Below are 14,514 nucleotides of genomic sequence, written 5' to 3' on the forward strand. Positions count from 1 at the left end.
ACACAGCACATCACTGAGTACCACTCTTCATATTTTCAGCCATGGTGGTGGCTGCATCAGGTTATGGGTATGCTTGTCATTGGCAAGGACTAGGGAGTTTTTTTTAGAATAAAAATAAACGAAATACAGCTAAGCACAGGCAAAATTTAGTAGGACAATAACCTAAAACACAAGGCTAAATCCACACTGGAGTTGCTTACCAAGACTACATTGAATGTTCCTGAGTGGCCGAGTTACAGTTTTGACTTAAATCGATTTGAACATTTATGGCAAGAGTGGAAAATGACTGTTTAGCAATGATCAACTTGACAGAGCTTGAAGAATTTTTAAAAGAATAATAGGCATATATTGTTCAACCCAGGTGTGGAAAGCTCTTAGAGACTTACCCAGAAAGACTCACTGCTGTAATCAACGCCAGGGGTGCTTCTACATAGTATTGTAAATTAGATACTATTTCTGTATTTCATTTTCAATAGATTTGCAGAAATTCTAAAACCATGTTTTCACTTTGTCATTATGGGGTATTGTGTGTAGATGAGTGAAAAAGAATCATATTTAAAACATTTTGAATTCAGGCTGTAACACAACAAAATGTGAAATAAGTCAAGGGGTATGAATACTTTCTGAAGGCACTGTATCAGGGCTGACTCAAGCAGGTCAACTAGGACAGTACATCAGCATAGGGGCAAGGGGTTGCAGGGCACAAGGTGAATGTGTCATGTTGGTATGAATGATTTGGGAGACAGGCGCAGGAATGCGTAATAGGGTTTTTTATTCAGCCCAAATTACGGCGTGCCGTCTAAAGGGATGGGGACGAAGACCAAACAAACATAACAAAACACAGGGTTGAAACCCAAACAGAAGATCGAGGAGTACCTTGAATAAATAACACAAGCGCACAATGATTATCACACGGGACGAGACCCGTAATCATCCGCACAATCCACAAGGGCACGAAAGCCCAAAACACACAGCACAGGTACTCACACGCACCAACGGGACACTTATACAAGTACTAATCAGTGGGAATAGGGGACAGGTGTGCGTAATGAAAGTTCCGGGGGGGTCCGTGACAGTACCCCCCCCCCCTCTCGCCTCGAGGACGATCACATGAACGCAGTGCCGGTGATCAGGAGTTGCTTCGTAGTCAGACGGGCCAGTTGCCACTGCCGAAGTAGCGGCGTCGTTGCACGGACCAGTCACAGCGTCGTCAACCAGGCCGTTCCCACTGTTTATTCACCAACCAGGTGAAAACAGACGCCACTCAAAACAAATGCCCCAAAAACACAGGGAAACTAAACAGTCCCAAAAACAAATCACGTACACGAACAACCGTGACTTATAGGCGTGTATAATGAGTACACATAGAACATCCCGCACACCCAGCAGGTGGGCCGGCTGGCTAATAAAGCCCAACTAATAAACCTAATTAGCCACCCGAACGGGAAGGGGAGCCACCTTCGGTAGGAGTCGTGACACACACGCACCAACAGGCATTGGAACAATAATCAACAGCCCACAGGAAACAAAAGGGCACACTTATACAAGTACTAATCAGTGGGAATAAGGGACAGGTGTGGGTAATGAAAGTTCCGGTGGGGTCTGTGACAGAATGTAACAAAAAGGTCACAGCACAGCATTCGTATTGGTTCAATGTTCATGTGACAACATTTTAACTACAAGAATTGATCATCCAAACTGTCATGTTTTCATCCCAACTATAGTAACAAATTTAAAGATGGATGCACTATGCATAAATCGCTCCGCCATTTCCTGGTTGCAAAAATTCTAATAGTTTGCATATTTTCAGTTTATGTGACACAACAAGCAAGTATTGCGTAGAGCAGGTATTGCCAAACTGGGGTACGCGCAGCGCAATGTCATCGGGGGTACGCCAAATAAAAATGTGATTCACATTTTTTAAAATAAACTAAAATAAAAATGATATATTTTCCAATGAGGCTATGCATTTAGGTGAGGTTTTTTTCTCGCCTGAGTAGCCTCGTTTCACTGCCAAAAATAAAATTAAACCATCTAGTGTTCAGCGAAATAACAACACAATGTCAAATACAGTTAGGCTAGTCAAATAATTAACATCCAATCACATTAACCGTTACTCTCTCGCGGGAAACCTTCACTCTTGCGCAGAAATTTAGAAACGAAACATGGGCAATTTTTGAGCGAGAATAAATAGGACTTGAGTAGTAAGACGTATAAAAGCAACAGATACCATTAATAAGAAGGGGCTAGAAGCGTCTTATATGGTGAGCTACCGAGTGGCTAGGACAGGCACGCCCTATACTATTGTGGAGGACTTAATTCTTCCTGCTGCCTTGGATATGGCTGGGACAATGCTGGGGGAAAAGGCCCAAAAAACTATATATATACAATGCCTTCATCAAACAACACTGTTTCACGATGCATCAGTGACATGGCAGGATGTTTTGAAACAATTACTGCTTCGCATACAAGCCAGTGAATTATATGCGTTACAGCTGGATGAGTCAACAGATGTTACGTTTATGGGGGGTCAATTAAGGAAGACATCCTCTTCTGCAAACCACTAGAAACCAGAACAACAGGAGAGGATATTTTTTGAGTATTGGACAGCTTTGTGACATCAAATGGACTTAGGTGGTCAAGATGTGTTGGTATCTGTACTGATGGCGCAGTGGAGCAGTAATGCAGTTGCTCTCTACCCCGCTTGGGTACACTGCAGCATCCACCGAGAGGCTCTTGCTGCAAAGAGAATGCCTGACAGCTTGAAAGACGTTTTGGACACTACAGTGAAAATGGTTAACTTTGCTAAAGCAAGGCCCCTGAACTCGTGTATTTTCTGCATTATGCAATGATATGGGCAGCGACCATGTAACGCTTTTACAACATACAGAACTACACTGGTTATCAAGGGGCAAAGTATTGACACGTTGTTTTTAATTGAGAGACAAGCTTAAAGTTTTCTTTGCTGACCATCATGTTCACTTGTCTGACCACTTGCATGATGATAAGTTTCTCACACGACTGGCCTATCTGGGTGATGTTTTTTCTCGCCTGAATGATCTGGGGGGGGCAGGGTAGCCTAGTGGTTAGAGCATTGGACTAGTAACCGAAAGGTTGCAAGTTCAAATCCCCGAGCTGACAAGGTACAAAATCTGTCATTCTGCCCTTGAATAGGCAGTTAACCCACTGTTCCTAGGCCATCATTGAAAATAAGAATTTGTTCTTAACTGACTAGTAAAATAAAGGAAAAATTTAATAAATAAAAAATCTCTTCAACTATATTCAATGTGCGGAACATAACTGAGGCTATGATTAAGAAGTTGGAGCTCGTTTCTGTCAATACAACCCAACATTGCAGGGTTATGCGCATCCTCCTTTCAAGCACACCTTTCTCTGAGTCATTCACAATTTTTGATGAACAACTAAGATTTTTTTTAAATGTAAGATGGCTAAATAAAGAGCAAAATGATTGATTATTATTATATTATTATTTGTGCCCTGGTCTTATAAGAGCTCTTTGTCACTTCTCACGAGCCGGGTTGTGACAAACTCACACTCATTCTTACGTTTAATAAATGTATTGTATAGTGTGTGTGTGGTAGGCTTACAATGATGGTGCGCTGACCCTGGTGCTAGACGGGGGTACGCAGTTGGAGGTTGAATGTTTGAAGGGGTACGGGACTATAAAAAGTTTGGGAACCACTGTTGTAGAGAATCATTGAACCATCTAAACACCTGTGAAATATATTTTCCATAACAAAAAATAATGTACTTTCAGCTATTTGAAGCTAGTGTACAAAACCGAAAGTAAAAGACGCAAAAACAAAACTTAAAAACTGGAAGCGTAGAAATAGCTGACATAGAACAGAGCTACCACATCAATTTGCTTTCAATGAGAATGACAGATCTGTAAAACACATTTCTATGTGACTTCTGTAAGGTCTCCCAAAAAGTTGCATAATGCAGCTATATCAATATTTTCTTAGTATGGATGATCAGTTATTGTAGAGTGGAGCCGCTGGTTGTTTAGTTTTGTAAGGGTGCTGGCTACAATTATTCATCAGTACCTGATAAGATAAGACTAATAACAAAAGGGAACTTGAAAAATGTTTTTTTGTGTAAGAACAAGCTTCAGAAATAAAAGAGGGGCGTGTCCAAGAGGGTTGTTTGCTTCCAGTGCCCTGGCCTACAAATGACTCTAGCTTTCTCTCAAGTCTAACAGCTAACAATCAAAATATCCTCACCTTTCAATTGTTCTCACAGTGAGTGTTTAGCCCTGTGAGGTGGGCTGGCAAGCACATGATGCATCCTGGTTTCTGGGTAGGCTACACACTCACTCCGCCTGCTTGCAGCTGTGTCAACAACACAGTAAGCTGGGAGACTCCCTAACTGCAGACAGACATCTTCTATTAATCTGCAAATGGAGTCTCAGAGAAGCAACAATGATTACAAACATAGCTGTAGAAATGTGCATAACATATTATTTCATATATCATAACATGAAATACCTGATTTGATTGACCCTTATGAATTGTGAGTATGTACTGCATGGAAATCCAATAATAACACTTTATGAATTGTGCCTTTGTAGCTCATGATTATGTTGTTACAACGTTTGAGTTTTTCTACAACTTGTTTTGAAAAAATGCAATCATATCACTAGGCCCTGAATAAAAACTTCAACATGTTTAACTTAATGTCATTAGAATATACAGAATAAAGTGCTTTGTGTTAAACCATTAGCCATCTATGATCACTTCTTCATTTACATCCTGCCGGTACGCTCCACTAAGTCCTCCACTGTAAGTCACCACGTGGAACTAATCTCTGTAGCCCTTACTAAAGCGTTTGGCCACAGCAGAACAGGGGTTAAAGATGACCAGAGGTTGGCAGGGTCCCACCCATAGAGATATAACCAAAAATGGTGGATACAGGCAATGCTACCAAATACTTATTGAGTGTATGTAAACTTCTGACCCACTGGGACTGTGAGGAAAGAAATCAAATCTGAAATCAATCATTCTCTCTACTGCATTTCACATTCTTAAAATAAAGTGGTGATCCTAACTGACCTAAGACAGGGAATTTTACTAGGATTAACTGTTAGGAATTGTTAAAAAAACTGAGTTTGAATGTAGTTGGCTAAGGTGTATGTAAACTTCCGACTTCAACTGTACATCCACAGAGACACCTCCAATTGACTCAAACGATGTCAATTAGCCTATCAGAAGCTTCTAAAGCCAGGACATAATTTTCTGGAATTTTCCAAGCTATTTAAAGACACAGTCAACTTAGTGTATGTAAACTTCTGACCCACTGGAATTGTGATACAGTGAATTATAAGTGAAATAATCTGTCTGTAAACAATTGTTGGGAAAATGACTTGTGTCATGCACAAAGTAGATGTCCTAACCGACTTGCCAAAACTACAATTTGTTAACAAGAAATGTGTGGAGTGGATGAAAAATTAGTTTTAATGACTCCAACGTAAGTGTATGTAAACGTTCGACTTCAACTGTACTTTAAATGTGTTCAAAACCATGTGATTTGAAAAAGAACTATTCTTATATTAACACAAAACCATTTCTTTTGTCAGTAGAAAGCATCGCACACACACTGTGCAATCTGTAGATCTAATCTTGTTCCCCTCACTCTCCAATAACAAATAACAGACACAGACACCTTAAAGGCAGCAGTGTGTGTGTGTGTGTGTGTGTGTGTGTGTGTGTGTGTGTGTGTGTGTGTGTGTGTGTGTGTGTGTGTGTGTGTGTGTGTGTGTGTGTGTGTGTGTGTGTGTGTGTGTGTGTGCGTGTGCGTGTGAGTGTGTGTGTGTGTCTGTGTGTGTGTGCGTGAGAGAGAGAGAGAGAGAGAGAGAGAGAGAGAGAGAGAGAGTGAGAGTGTGTTTATGTGTCTGAGTGAGAGTGCTGTCACCATGGCTGGTTATGGCAGTTTGGCCAGCCCAGTGCCCGAGGCTCTAACGTGCGCCTGTTGTCTTTCTGCTGGAGATGCTATCATGTGTGATTAGTGTACAGGGTCTTTGCTGGCACATGCTCTCTCTGAGAGCACACACACACACGCACGCACACACACGCACACACACACACACACACACACACACACACACACACACACACACACACACACACACACACACACACACACACACACACACACACACACACACACACACACACACACACACACACACAAACACACGCACTTACACACACACACACAAACACACGCACACACACAATACCCCTGAGGCCTGCACCTGCTCCTCTCTTTGACCAGTGTAAACAGAGCAGGGGCAGAGCCAGAGGGAGGAGGGGAGTGGGGGGATGGATAATGGGATGAAGCAATACAGGCAAGTTCAAGTTGAGGTTCACTGGGGGCCCCTTAAATTTAAATAATATCTGAACAGTAAATGCTAATTAAATACTACACCCTCGAATTTGAGGTAGTTTAATTTAATTTAAGAAGCCAAGTTTAGGTGTTGATGAGTTTGAGAGTTGGTGATTTTGGGTGGAGCAGTGTTCATGCCAGGTTACCCGTAGACCTGCCTGGATCATTCCGACGCAAATTGGGAATGGGAACATGGAATGAAGCAAGCAGGGAATCTGAGTGGATTACACAAAGCATGTTTGAGCAAAAACATCCCCTCTGAGGGAGATCTGCCACAGTGATTGAGTATAGGGATCTCTAACCTGTGCCTCCACAGCTTACGAACCCTATACGTTCCTAAAGACACCATCATATACTACACATTGCCTGACGGTTTGTTTCCAACAAACTTCCAATAAGCAACGATGTTGTTTTTCTTCCTGTTTTGACCCCCTTTTGGTGATATAAATGATAATGTTCCTTGCCCACTCGATGTGCGTGCACAGACATGGCCCAACCTACCCTCATAAAAACCTACCCTCATGAAAATAAGGTGGATATTGGATATGGATATAATCAAAATCAGCAGGCTGTGTTTTGGTTTTGATTGGCTGGTAAGGCAGTGTTAAGTGACACAGAGCTCTAAATTAGACCTGCAGAGTTCTCACTGTTTTGAAAGGAATACCTTCGGAAGGGAACACAACTTTGTTGTGACAAAGTCAACTGTATATCAACTGTCCCTTTGGGTTCAACAAAACAAAACGTAAATGCGTTTCTATTCAAAACAAAGTGCAGATCAAATATGACTTATGACGTATATTTGACATAAAATATGAACTTAATTGTTGACTGCAAAAATATTGCCAGTGCTGGTCCCCATTGTAGAGATAATTCTGAATTACACCTCTTCAGTCTTTTAAAAACTGTTTTTTTTCACCTCTTATATGCTGCCATTAGCTGGAGAAGAAATGGGGAATCTGCCCCCCCAAAAAATAAAGCAGGGCTCTTGATGCTGATATTCCTCCTCAGGTCAAAAGACACATGCCTTTGATCTTCTTTCAGACACACACAGATACAACTGTACCGATGTCTCCCTATGGCCTCACCTCATCATGTCTGTGCTGCATTACTGCTTTTAGCAACTCTTACTCTTAATGAGATTCATTTATCATTATATGTTTTCTCCCCCGGCTCCCTCGTCGTCAAGCAATAGGGCGAGGTATTTATGATGGCTGAGCTAGAGCGACGTCATCGCCAAACAAATGGTCCTCTCACCCCAACAGTGGATCATTGCAACTCTCTATCTCTCTCTCTCTCTCTCTCTCTCTCTCTCTCTCTCTCTCCATATCATTCAACATTAACCTCCTTCATTAGTGTAAATTGGGACGCGTGCATTGGCCGACAGGAATAGACGCCCTTGGTGTTGATAAGCAGATTTTCACAAGGTTCGGCTGCTATTCTCATCCACAGGGCTCAACAAAATGGTTCTAACGTTGTAGTGTAATAGATCACAGAGTTTTTTCCTGACCATGTGAGCTGACCTGACTTTTCCTGGGAAAACTCTCAGCCCTATAGCTGGAGCCCGTAACTAGGGCCTTCATGTTCAGGACTATTGTAGGAAGTAGAGATCACCAATACACACACCTCCATTCAGACACCCAACACCTCATTCCACTGCGATATTTGAACTGGTCACAAGGTAAATATCATCCAACAACATTCCCTCTGGATATTTTAACATGCTCCATTCACAAGAGTCTACCTTGCAAAGGTATTTGCAAAGCAATGTGGTTGGACAGGTTGGATTTCATAGGTTTGATTGATTTCAGTGGTCCTGTCAGAAGTGTGTAGTCCTATACACGTATGGTGTCACATTATAGGGGTCATATCTGTTTTGAACACAATTCATGTAGGATACTCTCAAGATGAGGTTTCTTTTGTAAAAGCCTATATGTCTGACTACTAATGTCACACTGTCCAAGTTCATACACATACAGTAAGTATTACAGGATTCAGAAGTGTGTCTCTTTACTTCTGGTCAAAGCCCAGCCAGTCTCACCACTCAAACTCCATTATAACATTTAATTTGATAAAATGATTAAACAATACTGGGCCCCAGTCCCACACTGGTCTAGAGTTATTAAGCATATGTCTCATTTTCCATTTCAGTCCACTAATACTATAAGAAGTGCATACAAAAGCACTATTTTCAGCAGCCCTGGAGCGCTTCTCTTCTTAAAGTCTAATGAGGGGATCAAATATAACTGACACCGAGAGAAGACAAAGAGAGCGTGGCCCTATGTGAAGGATGGGGAGAGGGAGAACAATAACGAGGGCAATGTGCCGTGACTGCAGAGGTAGGAGCACTGAATACAGATTGGCCTGTAATGAGGGATTAAACCGGGATTACGGGCCTTCATTAAGATGTTTCTGATCCTCATTAGACTGAATATCATATCAGCGCATCGATTCCCGCTCGCTCGGCCCTCTCAAGAGAGAGAACGAGAGAGAGAGAGAGAGAAAGAGAGAGAGAGACCATTACACTGCTGTACAATAGAGAAGTTTAATGAACAACTTTGTCCTTTTCTCACCCTTAAACGGATGGAATGGAGTGGGTGTGTTTGTGTGTCTGTATGACCACTGATGTATTTACTGCACTGCACTGCTCTGTTATTGTTTTTTATAATGAGAAACGGGTAAAAAGGAACTGTACAGTCTGGCCAAGATAGAAACCGACATCAAGTGGCCAAAGTCAATATTTACACCGCATGGCAACTTTGAATAGGAGTCAAGCAAATGCTGCTAATGCTAACATTACCAAAGAATCCAAAATATTCTGTCCAGGTATACTACATGGCACTACAGACACAATGTTTGAAATTCCAATTTAGTATCGTCACAGTCTAAACTATGGTTCCAGACAAAAATATTTTGATTCCAAAATCTATACAAGATCTACAATATGATTCAAAGAGTGGATCCACAGTTCCAATGTTTTATCAGGGAAGGTCGATCAGTTGTCTCTTGGTGAGGGGCGACACAGTATATGCTCACATACCAGTGCATACAGTGACAAGAAAAGTATGTGAACCTTTTGGAATTAACTGGATTTCTGCAAAAATTGGTCATCAAATTTGATCTGATCTTCATCTAAGTCACAACAATAGACAAACAGTCTGCTTAATCTAATCACACAAATGATTGTAATTTAAACATTTAAACATTCAGTGTAGGTTGGAAAAAGTGTGAAACCCTAGGCTAATGACTTCTCCAAAAGCTAATTGGGGTCAGGAGTCAGCTAACCTGGAGTCCAATCAATGAGACGAGATTGGAGATGTTGGTTAGCGCTGCCTTGCCCTATAAAAAACACTCACAAAATTTGAGTTTGCTATTCACAAGAAGCTTTGCCTGATGTGAACCATGCCTTGAACAAAATAGATCTCAGAAGACCCAAGATTAAGAATTGTTGACTTGCATAAAGCTGGAAAGGGTTACAAAAGTATCTCTAAAAGTTTTAATGTTCATCAGTCCACGGTAAGACAAACTGTCTATAAATGGAGAAAGTTCAGCGCTGTTGCTACTCTCCCTAGGAGTGGCCGTCCTGCAAAGATGACTACATATGACCCCACATATGCTCTCTCTAATTCTTTCTTTCTCTCTCTCGGAGGACCTGAGCCCTAGGACCGTGCCCCAGGACTACCTGACATGATGACTCCTTGCTGTCCCCAGTCCACCTGACTGTGCTGCTGCTCCAGTTTCAACTGTTCTGCCTTATTATTTTTCGACCATGCTGGTCATTTATGAACATTTGAACATCTTGGCCATGTTCTGTTATAATCTCCACCTGGCACAGCCAGAAGAGGACTGGCCACCCCACATAGCCTGGTTCCTCTCTAGGTTTCTTCCTAGGTTTTGGCCTTTCTAGGGAGTTTTTCCTAGCCACCGTGCTTCTAAACCTGCATTGCTTGCTGTTTGGGGTTTTAGGCTGGGTTTCTGTACAGCACTTTGAGATATCAGCTGATGTACGAAGGGCTATATAAATAAATTTGATTTGATTTGACTGCAAGAGCAAAGAGCAGAATGCTCAATGAGGTTAAGAAGAATCCTAGAGTGTCAGCTGAAGACTTACAGAAATCTCTGGAACATGCTAACATCTCTGTTGACGAGTCTACAAGACATAAAACACTAAACAAGAATGGTGTTCATGGGAGGACACCACGGGGAAGAAGACACTGCTGTCCAAAAAAACAGTGCAAAAGTGCACCTGGATGTTCCACAGCGCAACTGGCAAAATATTCTGTAGACAGATGAAACTACAGTTGAGTTGTTTGGAAGGAACACACAACACTATGTGTGGAGAAAAAAAGGCACAGCACACCAACATCAAAACCTCATCCCAACTGTAAACTATGGTGGAGGGAGGGAGCATCATGGTTTGGGGCTGCTTTACTGCCTCAGGGCCTGGACAGCTTGTTATCATCGATGGGAAAATTAATTCCCAAGTTTATCAAGACATTTTGCAGGAGAATGTTAGGCTATCTGTCCACCAATTGCAACTCAACATAAGTTGGTTGATGCAACAGAACAACGACCCAAAACACCGAAGTAAATCAACAACAGAATGGCTTCAACAGACAAAAATACGCCTTCTGGAGTGGCCCATTCAGAGTCCTGACCTCAACCCGATTGAGATGCTGTGGCATGACCTCGAGAGAACAGTTCACACCAGACATCCCAAGAATATTACTGAACTGAAACAGTTTTGTAAAGAGGAATAGTCCAAAATTCCTCCTGACCTTTGTGCAGGTCTGATCCGCAACTACAGAAATGTTTGGTTGAGGTTATTGCTGCCAAAGGAGGGTCAACCAGTTATTAAATCCAGGGGTTTAATACATACTTTTCCCACCCTGCACTGTGTGTTCAATAAAGACATGAACACGTATAGTTGTTTGTGTGTTATTAGTTTAAGCAGACTGTGTTTGTCTGTTGTTGTGACCTAGATGAAGATCAGATCAAATTTTATGACCAATTTATTCAGAAATCCAGGTATTTCCAAAGGGTTCACCTACTTTTTCTTGCCACTGTACATATACAGCATACAGAGGATTCAGACATTGTGGAAAACCTTTTCCGTGAGCAGACCCTGATTACTTTTTCATGGTTAAACTGCATACGTGTCCCTTGAGCTTCCAGATCATTTTTTATTCCCACGCCTAACCAAGAGTCTTGTTGCAACATGCAGCTGCCAGTTTCACCAGGGCTCTCTATATAGCAGCTCTGTAAAATGGGTCGGAAACACTGGGAGAGAGAGGCATGTCTGAACACAGTCCTATTTGGGAGACCTTTGGGTCCACACCAACAGGCTATGTGTAAGTGGTATTCTCAAACATGTTTGAACTGTGCAAGGATCATTCTAAGTAGGGGAGATGAGGTAGCCTGGTCCCCAGATCTTTAGTGTATATATAATAAGCTCTGGTACAGATGATCCAGAAGTTCATAATCATGGAGTGACATCATTGGGAGGCTTTTTAGTCTTACAGTCATGAAAGAACATTGTTTACAGTGAACAGATGCCCTGGATTATGGAACCCTCTCTAGTCAAGATTCCCAGGTCCTCTCTAACCTAGCCATCTCGCTTTCAACTGTAGGAGGGAGCCATAAAAGGTGACGATATCAAACACGAGCTGAGTTGCATGAAGCCAGTTGCAGCATCCATCTGCTCTCTACCAGGGTGGGACTCAATGTCAGAGCGCTCGCTGGGATTTCAGATAAAGCACCGTGATTCAATCACAGGAGAACACTTCTGTGCTGCAGGATCATTGAGCCAATAAACATTTATTTTAAACATGAGTAAACACAGGAACTTAGCAGTTCTCAAACAGCTCAGAAAATGGCCTTTGTATTTACTCTGGGTAAATAGCCTCGTCGACCGTATGCTGAATAATCATGGCCTCAACCGTCTGCAAACCTGCTCTCTTCACTCTACCCACTATTTCATTGTAAATGGGATATGTGAATGTGTGTAGATGACGTACAAGTCAATAATTGAGCTAAATCAGATGTATTTCATATGTTATTGTGAATCAAGTAGCCACAGTTGCTGCACTTACAGTACACATCCCTATAATGACACCTTCTGGTTAAAAGTGCAATTGCAAAGGTTGTCTCTGGCTGCAACAAATTTTACTTAATTAGTAATGTATTCAACTTTCTATAACGCTTTTCATTACAGAATCTCAAAGCGCTTACTGGGAAAAATAAACAACAATAAGTCATTGAAAAATAAATATAGGCTACAGTAGCTATGTGTGAATACATTGAACAAACAGACAAGTCTATTTTGATTTATTTTATTGTAAAATTAAAAAAATATATATAATCTATATTTTACGAGGGGGTTGACTGAGACCAAGGTCTCTTTTACAGATGAGCCCTGAATTAAATTATTAACACAAAATACACACAAAATATAAATACAAAATGCGAGCAGAAAGAAAAATATGGTCATAAAAAACAACAACACATTCATCAGTAATAAGGTCTTCAATCAGCTTTCTGAATTCCCCTAGAGGCACCACAACATCACGTTTAACAACATTTTGAAGATTGTTCCACAGATAAGGAGCAAGAACACTCAAAGCTGACGTACCTAACAGTAGAGACCAAAGGAGTTTCCAGAGTCAACCATCCCTGAGACCGGGTGTGGTAACTCAAAGGTATTTGACTAAGGTGTATGTAAACTTCCGACTTCCCAACTGTAGGTTGATACACTGCTATGCTTCCATTTATAAAGAGTTCCACTGTACCTAACATCTTTACTAAACTTTAGACATATGAGTCACCACACCCAGTCAAGTTTACATACACCTTAGCCAAATACATTTAAACACAGTTTTTCACAATTCCTGACATTTAATCCGAATACAAATTCCTTATCTTAGGTCAGTTAGGAACACCACTTTATTTTAAGAATGTGAAATGTAGTAGAGGGAATTATTTATTTCAGCTTTTATTTCTTTCCTCACATTCCCAGTGGGTCAGAAGTTTACATACACTCAATTAGTATTTGCTAGTATTGCCTTGAAATTGTTTAACTTGGGTCAAACATTTCAGGTAGCCTTCCACAAGCTTCCCACAATAAGTTGGGTGAATTTTATCCCATTCCTCCTGACACAGCTGGTGTAACTGAGTCAGGTTTGTAGGCCTCCTTGCTTTCACACGCTTTTTTCAGTTCTGCCCACAAATGTTCTATAGGATTGAGGTCAGGGTTTTGTGATGGCCACTCCAATACCTTGACTTTGTTGTCCTTAAGCCATTTTGCAAAAACTGTGGATGTATGCTTGGGGTCATTGTCCATTTGGAAGACCCAAGCTTTAAATTCCTGACTGATGTCTTGAGATGTTGCTTCAATATATCCACAGAATTTTCCTCCTCATGATGCAATCTATTTTGTGAAGGGCACCAGTCCCTCCTGCAGCAAAGCACCCCCACAACATGATGTTGCCACCCCCGTGCTTCACGGTTGGGATGGCGTTCTTCGGCTTGCAAGCGTCCCCCTTTTTCCTCCAAACATAACGATGGTCATTATGGCCCAACAGTTCTATTTTTGTTTCATCAGACCAGAGGACATTTCTCCAAAAAGTACAATCTTTGTCCCCATGCTCAGTTGCAAACCATAGTCTGGCTTTTTTATTGCGGTTTTGGAGCAGAGGCTTCCTCCTTGCTGAGCGCCCTTTCAGGTTATGTCGGTACCTTCAGGCATTTGGAAATTGCTCCCAATGATGAACCAGACTTGTGGAGGTCTACAATTGTTTTTCTGAGGTCTTGACTTATTGTTTTGTTGATTTTCCCGTGATGTCAAGCAAAGAGGCACTGAGTTTGAAGATAGGCCTTGAAATACATTCACAGGTACACCTCCAATTGACTCAAATGAGGTCAATTAGCCTATCAGAAGCTTATAAAGCCATGACATAATTTTCTGGAATTTTCCAAGCTGTTAAAAGGCACAGTCAACTTAGTGTATGTAAACTTCTGACCCACTGGAATTGTGATACAGTGAATTATAAGTGAAATAATCTGTCTGTAAACAATTGGCTGACCTATACTCCCCGAACAAAATGCCTGACCTTT

The sequence above is a fragment of the Oncorhynchus kisutch genome, linkage group LG8 (genome assembly GCF_002021735.2).
Source record: "Oncorhynchus kisutch isolate 150728-3 linkage group LG8, Okis_V2, whole genome shotgun sequence".
NCBI lineage: Eukaryota > Metazoa > Chordata > Actinopteri > Salmoniformes > Salmonidae > Oncorhynchus > Oncorhynchus kisutch.